The following is a 9799-nucleotide window of genomic DNA, read 5'->3' as shown; positions in this document are numbered from 1 at the left end:
TTTAATATTTGTGGTCCATCGATTTGTTAAAGTTTTTCAAATTTAATCAATTTCATAAATAAAAAAAAAAAAAAATTCTGTAAAAAAAAAACGTTTTTTTTTAAGAAAAAAAAAATTCGTTTTTTAAAAAAAAAAAAAAAATTATATATTTTTAAGATTTTGTCTATAAAAAAATTATTTTAAGTTTTATTACCTTTAGTTTTTTTTAGACTATAGTCGCAACTTTTAGTATTAAGTATAGTTTTTGCCTTAGTATTTATTTTTACTTCTAGAATTTTAAGGCTTTGCCGTAAAATCCCTTAAGTGCTTTTTCTTTAGACTAAGATTTAGGTGCCTTAAAATTTTGCGACGCTATTTTTCGTGCTATTTTCTTATTTTTATTTTTCGACGCCTTTTACCTATGTATCAATTATCATTCCAAATTGTACTCTCAATTTGTAATTTTAATTTTAAGTTAGTGATCGTAATAAGGATCGATTAGTCGTGTGTTTTAAAGTCTTATAAGTTACTCTTTTTCGTTCCTTTTTATTTTTCGACACTTTTCGACGCGCAATCTATTTCTTTCTTATTTCTCGTCATTCTAGTTATAGGACATAGAATTTTATCTACTTCTAATCTAATATTTCTTAAACGGAAAGAAAAATTATTTAAGTGGTTAAGTTAATAGACGTTGACATTTTTCTGGTTCGTAGTAATAGTTGGATTTGTACGTGGAACGGGTTGTTGGAGCCAAACAGTCCTCAATTATATTGAGACCAAACGAATCCTACCCCTCTGCTGCATCTTTTGGCTATTCGAAACGTGGGCAAAATCAGAAAAGTCTATTAATTGGATAGCTTATATAAGTTTTTCTTATTATTTTTATAACTAATAGGATATTCTGTGAATGCACCAAGCAAAACGTTCACCGCCGGTCATACGTTCACCACCTGTAACTCGATCAAGACATTTAGCAAATATCGCCGCCGTTGATTTTTCTTTAGAATCATCATCCAGTCGACCAAATACTCCAACTCAAATTTCCGATAATCTAGTTTTTGAAACAAACCTCACAATTGAGAATCCGGAGAATACTCAGGGACAATTCCGAGATCCTGATCCACTAATTATTCCTCCAGAACCTCCAATCATTCAAACAGAGATTGTTGAGGAAGAAACCATTAAATCAGAATCCTCTAGTGATTCAGATTCAACACTTCCAATCATGGAAAATCTAGAACCTCTAAGTATGGAAGACCGAATGAGAGCTAAACGCACTGGCCAATGTCACGCAATTACTCATCCAGACATTAATGCGCCAGATTATGAAATTAAAGGACAAATTCTACACATGGTGACTAATCAATGCCAATTTAGTGGTGCGCCGAAGGAAGATCCAAATGAACATTTACGTACCTTTAATAGAATCTGCACACTATTTAAAATCCGAGAAGTTGAGGATGAACAGATATATCTCATGTTATTTCCCTGGACTTTAAAGGGAGAAGCCAAAGATTGGTTGGAATCGTTACCTGAAGGGGCAATCGATACATGGGATGTTTTAGTTGACAAATTTCTTAAACAATTCTTTCCTGCATCTAAAACCGTAAGACTTCAAGCAGAAATTGTTACGTTTACACAGAAACCAAATGAAACTCTATATGAGGCGTGGACAAGATATGGAAAGTTGTTAAGAGGATGTCCGCAACATGGTTTAGACACCTGTCAAATAGTACAAATATTCTACCAAGGATGCGACATCACTACAAGGAAAGACATAGATATAGCAGCTGGTGGTTCTATTATGAAGAAAACCGAAACTGATGCTTACAAAATTATTGATAACACTGCTTCCCACTCACATGAGTGGCACCAAGAAAAAGATATCATTAGATCATCTAAAGCAGCTAGAGACGATTCTAGCCATGACTTAGATTCCATTTCCGCAAAGATAGATGCTGTGGAGAGACGAATGGAAAAGATGACTAAAGATATTCACTCAATACGAATTAGTTGTGAGCAGTGTGGAGGACCACATTTGACAAAAGATTGTCTCAGTATTGAATTAACAATGGAACAAAGAGAGAATATTTCATACATAAACCAAAGGCCTGGAAATAATTATCAACCGCCAAGACCGATTTACAATCAAAACCAGAATTATAACAGAAATATTCCATACAACAACCAACAAGGTCCTACCAATCAACAAGTATCTAATAATACTTACAATCAGCAAAGACCTAATTTTCAAAACAAACCACCACAACAAACCGATGATAAAAAGCCGAATTTAGAAGATATGATGACGAAGCTAGTTGAAACTCAAACGCAGTTTTTCACATCTCAAAAACAAACCAATGAACAAAATGCTCAAGCATTTAGAAATCAACAAGCTTCTATTCAAAATCTGGAACAAGAAGTAAGTAACCTAGCAAGATTAATAGGTGAAAGAAAACCGGGAAGTCTACCTAGTAATACAAATGCTAATCCCCGAAATGAAACAGCTAAAGCCATTACCACAAGAAGTGGTACAACACTTAAACCACCTGAAATACCTGTAACTTCTGATGAAGCTATTCCTACTCCACAAGAACCACAACCTGATCAAGATAAGGAAAAAGAACCGGTAGTTGAGAAGGTTAATGAAGATAACAAAGTTAAGGATAAACCTTATGTTAAACCATACCAACCACCACTTCCTTACCCGAGTAAAATGAAGAAAGAGAAACTTGAAGCCGAGCAATCCAAATTCTTGGATATGTTTAAATAGATAAATGTAAATCTTCCTTTCATTGATGTGATTTCAGGAATGCCTAGATATGCTAAATTCTTGAAAGATCTGATCACGAATAGAAAGAAAATGGAAGAACTCTCAGCTGTTACTATGAATGCTAATTGTTCAGCAGTGCTGTTGAATAAGATACCAGAAAAACTATCTGATCCAGGAAGTTTCACAATTCCATGTTTTCTGGGTAGTCTTAGTTCAATAGAAGTATTGGCAGACTTAGGTGCTAGTATAAATCTAATGCTGTATTCACTATACACTAAACTAGACCTTGGAGAATTGAAACCAACAAGAATAAGCATACAACTAGCCGATAGATCAATAAAATATCCTAGAGGAATAATGGAGAACATGCTAGTTAAAGTTGGTACTTTAGTATTTCCAGTAGATTTTGTTGTTTTGGACATGGAAGAAGATTCTCAAGTTCCTCTCATATTAGGAAGACCATTCTTAAACACGGCTAAAGCAATGATAGACGTGTTCGGTAAGAAACTGACCCTAAGTATAGAGGATGAGAGTGTTACCTTTTCAGTTGATAGAGCAATGCAACAACCACAATCTGCAGATGATACATGTTATTATATTCAAACTATAGATGCACATGCAGAATTATTAGAAGAATTTCCAGAATTACAAGGAACAGGAGAATGTTCTTTAGGAGAAGGAACAGAACAAATTGATGAAGCTGAAATGTTAGATACACTAATAGCTAATGGATATGAACCAACAACAGAAGAAATCCAAATGCTAAAAGAAGAAGACAGATATCGATACAAATCATCGATAGAAGAACCTCCGAAATTAGAGTTAAAGCCACTTCCAAACCATTTGGAATACGCTTATTTACATGGTGAATCTGAATTACCCGTAATAATATCGTCTTCTCTTACTGAAAATGAGAAATCACAACTCATTTCTGTGTTGAAAGCTCATAAACCAGCTATTGCATGGAAGATTCATGATATTAAAGGAATAAGTCCTTCGTATTGCACACATAAAATCCTTATGGAAGAAGGTCATAAAACGTATGTGCAACGCCAACGAAGACTAAATCCTAATATGCAAGATGTAGTTAAGAAAGAGATTATTAAACTGCTAGACGCAGGTCTAATTTATCCAATCTCTGATAGTCCATGGGTAAGCCCAGTTTAATGCGTGCCTAAGAAGGGTGGCATGACTGTCATTACAAATGAGAAAAATGAGCTTATTCCTACTAGAACTGTAACAGGATGGCGTGTGTGTATTGATTATAGAAAATTAAATGACGCCACCAGAAAAGATCACTTTCCCTTACCTTTCATAGATCAAATGTTGGAAAGATTAGCCGGAAATAGTTACTATTGTTTTCTAGATGGATTTTCCGGATATTTTCAAATTCCAATAGCACCCGAAGATCAAGAAAAAACCACTTTCACGTGCCCTTATGGTACTTTTGCTTACAAACGCATGCCATTTGGACTTTGCAACGCCCCTGCAACCTTTCAAAGGTGTATGATGGCGATTTTTCACGACATGATAGAAGAATGCATGGAAGTTTTCATGGATGACTTTTCAGTCTTCGGTGATACATTTGAATCATGTATAGTTAATCTGGAACGAATGCTTATTAGATGCGAACAATCAAATCTAGTACTTAATTGGGAGAAATGCCATTTCATGGTTAAAGAAGGCATCGTTCTTGGACATAAAATTTCAAAAGAAGGAATTGAAGTGGATATAGCTAAAGTAGATGTAATTGCTAAACTTCCACATCCCACCAATGTTAGAGGAGTTAGGAGTTTTCTAGGGCATGCCGGTTTTTACCGACGTTTTATAAAAGATTTTTCTAAAATTGCCACTCCTTTGAATAAACTCCTAGAGAAGGATGCTCCATTCATCTTTTCAGATGAGTGTATCAAATCTTTTAATATTCTTAAAGAGGAACTCACTAATGCACCGATCATGATAACACCAAATTGGAATCTACCATTTGAACTAATGTGCGATGCAAGTGATTTTGCAATGGGAGCCGTTTTAGGACAAAGGATTGAAAAACGATTTCAACCTATATATTATGCTAGTAAGACGTTACAAGGAGCACAAACGAACTATACAACTACTGAAAAAGAACTCCTTGCTATTGTCTTTGCTTTTGACAAATTTCGATCATATCTCGCTCTAGCAAAAACAGTGGTCTATACCGACCATTCTGCTCTTAGATACCTATTTTCAAAACAAGATGCAAAACCAAGATTAATCCGTTGGATCTTACTCTTACAAGAGTTTGATATTGAAATCCGAGATAAAAGAGGAGCAGAAAATCTCGCCGCTGATCATCTTTCTCGTCTTGAAAATCCCGAATTAGAAGTTCTAAATGAATCAGCCATACAAGACAACTTTCCTGATGAATATCTATTGAAGATAGATTATAAAGAAATCCCATGGTTTGCAGACTATGCAAATTATTTAGTATGTGGATTCCTTGAAAAAGGATTATCGTACCAAAGACGAAAGAAATTCTTCAGTGATATAAAACACTATTTCTGGGAAGATCCACATCTGTTTAAAAGTTGTCCCGATGGAATAATACGCCGATGTGTATTTGGAGATGAAGCTAGTAAAATATTAAACCATTGTCACACAGGACCAACAGGAGGGCATTATGGGCCTCAACTAACAGCAAGAAAAGTTTATGAAGCTGGATTCTATTGGCCTACAATTTACAAAGACGCACACCTTCTTTGCAAATCCTGTGATGCTTGTCAAAGGGCCGGAAAAATAAGTCAACGTGATGAAATGCCACAAAATGTCATCCAAGTATGTGAAGTATTTGACATTTGGGGTATTGACTTTATGGGTCCATTTCCAAAATCTCATAATAATCTATATATACTCGTAGCCATTGATTATGTATCTAAATGGGCGGAAGCACAAGCTCTCCCAACTAACGATGCACGAGTTGTAGTCAACTTTTTAAAATGTCTTTTTGCAAGGTTTGGAACACCGAAAGCTTTGATAAGTGATCGGGGTACTCATTTCTGTAATAATCAACTTGAGAAAGTTCTTAAAAGATATGGAGTAACTCATAAAATCTCCACCGCATATCATCCACAAACAAGTGGACAAATTGAAAACACCAACCGAGCTTTAAAACGTATTCTAGAGAAAACCGTAGGATCAAATCCGAAGGAATGGTCCATTAAATTGGAGGATGCACTCTGGGCTTTTAGAACAGCCTACAAAACTCCAATTGGAACCACACCTTTTAGACTTGTTTATGGAAAAGCATGTCATCTTCCAGTAGAAATTGAACACAAAGCATTTTGGGCTTTGAAGACATGTAATCTTGATTTACATGAAGCTGGACGTCTACGATTAAGTCAACTAAACGAATTAGAAGAATTAAGACATGAAGCATACGAAAATTCGTTAATCTATAAAGAAAGAACGAAGAAATGGCATGATAAAAGAATCAGAAGTTCAAAAGAATTTAAAGAAGGAGACAGAGTTCTTCTTTTCAATTCACGATTCAAGCTATTTCCTGGAAAATTGAAATCAAGATGGTCTGGACCATTCATAGTCAAAAGAGTTTTCCCATACGGAACGATAGAATTAATAAATTCAAATGGGATTGAATTTAAAGTTAATGGTCACAGAGTTAAACATTACATACATGGTCCGATGGAAGTCGACAACGAAGTTAATCACAATTTCGACACCACAGCTAACTAAGTGTGGGGAGAATCAAGTCTTTAAAGGATAATATGTATTTCTGTTAGAGTTAGATTGTCTGTTTTCGTGTAGTTATCGAAAATGGAACCCGAATGGTCTTTCCCTAGCAGACCCTAAAGAACTAGTCTTCTCCCCCCATTCTGAATTTTTTATTTTTTTTTAGGTTTTTACGAAATGAAGACTGCCTGTGAACTAAACCATGGTCTAATGCTACACGCTTTGATCACTAAACGTAATAATGACATACTCCCGAGTGAATTAGTATCAGTAATCAGAGAAAGAATGGATGGAGTTAGAAAAGAATCCAGATGCGAAGATAATAAATTACAATTTGGTAAAGGAAAATCAAAATCCGCAGCGAAAAGAAGAGCACGACACCTAGAAAGATGTCACAAATGCGGAAAATGGTCACATGGAGGTAAATGTTCAAATAATCAAACCTATTCAAACACCGAATTTGTTACTTTATGCAGAGACGGACCGTTCATATGTTTAGAAGAAAATACACTGAATGCTCGAGGTTACGCCTATGTAGCTATGGAAAACCAATTAAACCGACTATCTTATGAATGGGATAGATCATATAACTAAGAAATCTATTTCACAGGTATGTCTGTACAGTTTTTATTTTTATTTTTATTTTTAACCTTTTGATAATAAACGATAATTTATTCGCTAAAAAGTATTAAATTGGTATTGAATAAAATTAGGTTTGGCGACCGAAATTATTGATATCATTCAAAAATTTATTACATCACTGCGAAATTTAACGTTTATTCTTAAGGTATAAATATCTTTAATCAATCAACCCAAAATATTTCAAAAATTCGTCATGAGTTAAATTAGGTTTTGGAACCGAAATTACTTTACCGAAAAGAGGGGCGCATATTTTTGATAATATTTGATTGATTAAAGTGGGATAAAAAGCCAAAAAGATTTTTAATTTTATTTTTACCATGTTTTTAAAATTAATATTTAAATCTTAAATTAATATTGTAAACTTTGTAAAAACAATATATTTAAAATTGTAAATATTTGAAAAATTAATATAAGTTTGGTGTGAATTTATAATGTGAATTTTTAAAATTAAGTTTGGTGTGAATTTTTAATATTAATTTTGAATTTTATATTTAAGTTGTGTGAATTTAAAAACAAAAATTTACTTTATCTCATTAAGTTAAAAATATGATTTTTAAAATTCGTCGTAAGTTGAAGACTAGGTCTTTGAACCGAAATTGCTTTACCCGAGGGAAGGACGAGAACTTTTATTATCATTATTTTTATTCTTATTGAATTAAAGTATGCCAAAAACATTGAAAAAACCCAAAAATCTTAGCTTTTAAAACAATCGCTATAAAAAGACAAATTTTAAAATTTTGTCGAGGGACGGACTAGGGCATCGTTCCAAAACGTCCTCATTCTTAAAAGAAACAAAATTTTAAAATTAATTAATATTTGTTTTATAAGTTAAAGGTTTAAAAAAAAAAAGTATGTATATATTTGTTTGTAGTTTATCTTATAAACAGGGTAAAACAACGCGTTTTCAAAGACTGGCATTAAGTTCAGCAAAAGTAACTAATTTTAACAACAAGATGCAAAATTATATGTGATGTAACAACAAACGGAATGAACAAATGACGTGCACCATTTATCATTCAAAACAAACGCCAATATGTTTGAAAGTTTTGGTAAAATTTAATCACTTTACTACGCTAATCACCCTCAATAATTTAAATTGTTACTGATTTCTTGCAAATGAGGGCATTGCATGATCTTAAGTGTGGGGAAGGGTTATAAATTCTCTCGGGTTTATACTTGGTTTATTTGCCAAATTTTGTGAAAATTTGAAAAATTTTCAACTAAATGAACTCAAAATCATGTTTATACATATTTATGAACGATAAAAACTAGGTGTTAATACCGAAATTATCGTTACCTCGAAAAGGACATAAATTGAGAAACAACCCAAAATGCTTGAATTCATTTAGAATGGAATAGAAGAAAATAAAAAGGCAAAGAAAAAAATAAAAGCCAAGTGTGGGAAGAATTTACCAAGTTCTTTAAAACATATATCACATATTTTTGTACAAGATTATTGCAGGTACTTTTGCTTTGGACAATACTAATCAGTTTTACCCAATTTACTGTAATATATTTAAAAGAATAGATGGATCTACACGATGAATCAATTCCATCATTAAAAGGAAGTAAAGTCTTCAGAAAAAGACACGCGCTTCTTGATTTAGGTCAAGAAGTTGTCGTCCAGACCAGCTGTAGGTTGACGAAAAATCTAGAAAAGTCATCACTAAAATCGGCTGGAAATCCACGGACCTCAGCATCAAACAGGGTAGCCAAGTGGTCAGATTTATCCTAACCATGAGAAGGATTTATCTCGTACAATGGGGGGGCACCGTGCAAATTAGCTGGATAAGACTAATGAATCAGATCCCCAGAAAGGATAATCTCCTTAAAGATTAAAAATCAGCTTTTAAGCCTGATATTAATCAATCCTTGAGATTGACCTTAAAGATTGAGAATTCAAACTCATGGAATTCGATGATATCTAAACTCGAGCTTGAACGAGAAAATATTTTGATCAAAAATTACAAACCGATTTGTTTTCTGAAAAACCATTTTCAGTGCGTTCATTACCATTGAACGTAAAATCCTAGGAATTCACCTGGAATTCATTAGGTCACCTGAACCAAATCGGTTTTCAACCGTAAGAACGGTGGTTGCATAGCATGGTCGGAGACAGGACCTTGTGCCAGACCGAAAAATCATAGGATGATCTTTACTATCGCTCCTACCAAGGATAGTTCTAGCATCCGACACGTTAAAAGACCATAATCATCTGCATGTCACGGGACATTGCCTTAACAGTTTCTTGTTCATCGCTTTCCTTTACAACCAGACGGTAGTTTACCGAAAGGTAATATACGGAACAAGTAAACTGGATGTGTGCTATTCGATACCGGGATAGCAGTGGATTACACGAACCTAAAAGTTTTAGCCAAAATATTGATCCACAAATATATTTTGCAACACCGATGATGGATCAAATCAGAAAACTTGTCTAGGGTAAAATCTAGCTTGAATTTTCAAAAGATCAAATGTTTTCATAAAGATCCAATTTCCTTAAAGGATCTAAATTTTTATAGTCATGTGGGACTGTAAACCGCCTTTCAAATGTGCACTTTGCTTTGGAAACCGAAAGTAAATCGGCTATTTGATTGCAAGTGTCGTTGACCTAAACCCAAGGCAACTGTGGATGACACACCCACCTTTAACCATATCGTTACAATCATTGTTTATACCGCC

The sequence above is a fragment of the Rutidosis leptorrhynchoides genome, chromosome 6 (assembly GCF_046630445.1).
Source record: "Rutidosis leptorrhynchoides isolate AG116_Rl617_1_P2 chromosome 6, CSIRO_AGI_Rlap_v1, whole genome shotgun sequence".
NCBI classification, from domain to species: domain Eukaryota; kingdom Viridiplantae; phylum Streptophyta; class Magnoliopsida; order Asterales; family Asteraceae; genus Rutidosis; species Rutidosis leptorrhynchoides.
Note: the sequence above shows the minus strand (reverse complement) of the source record.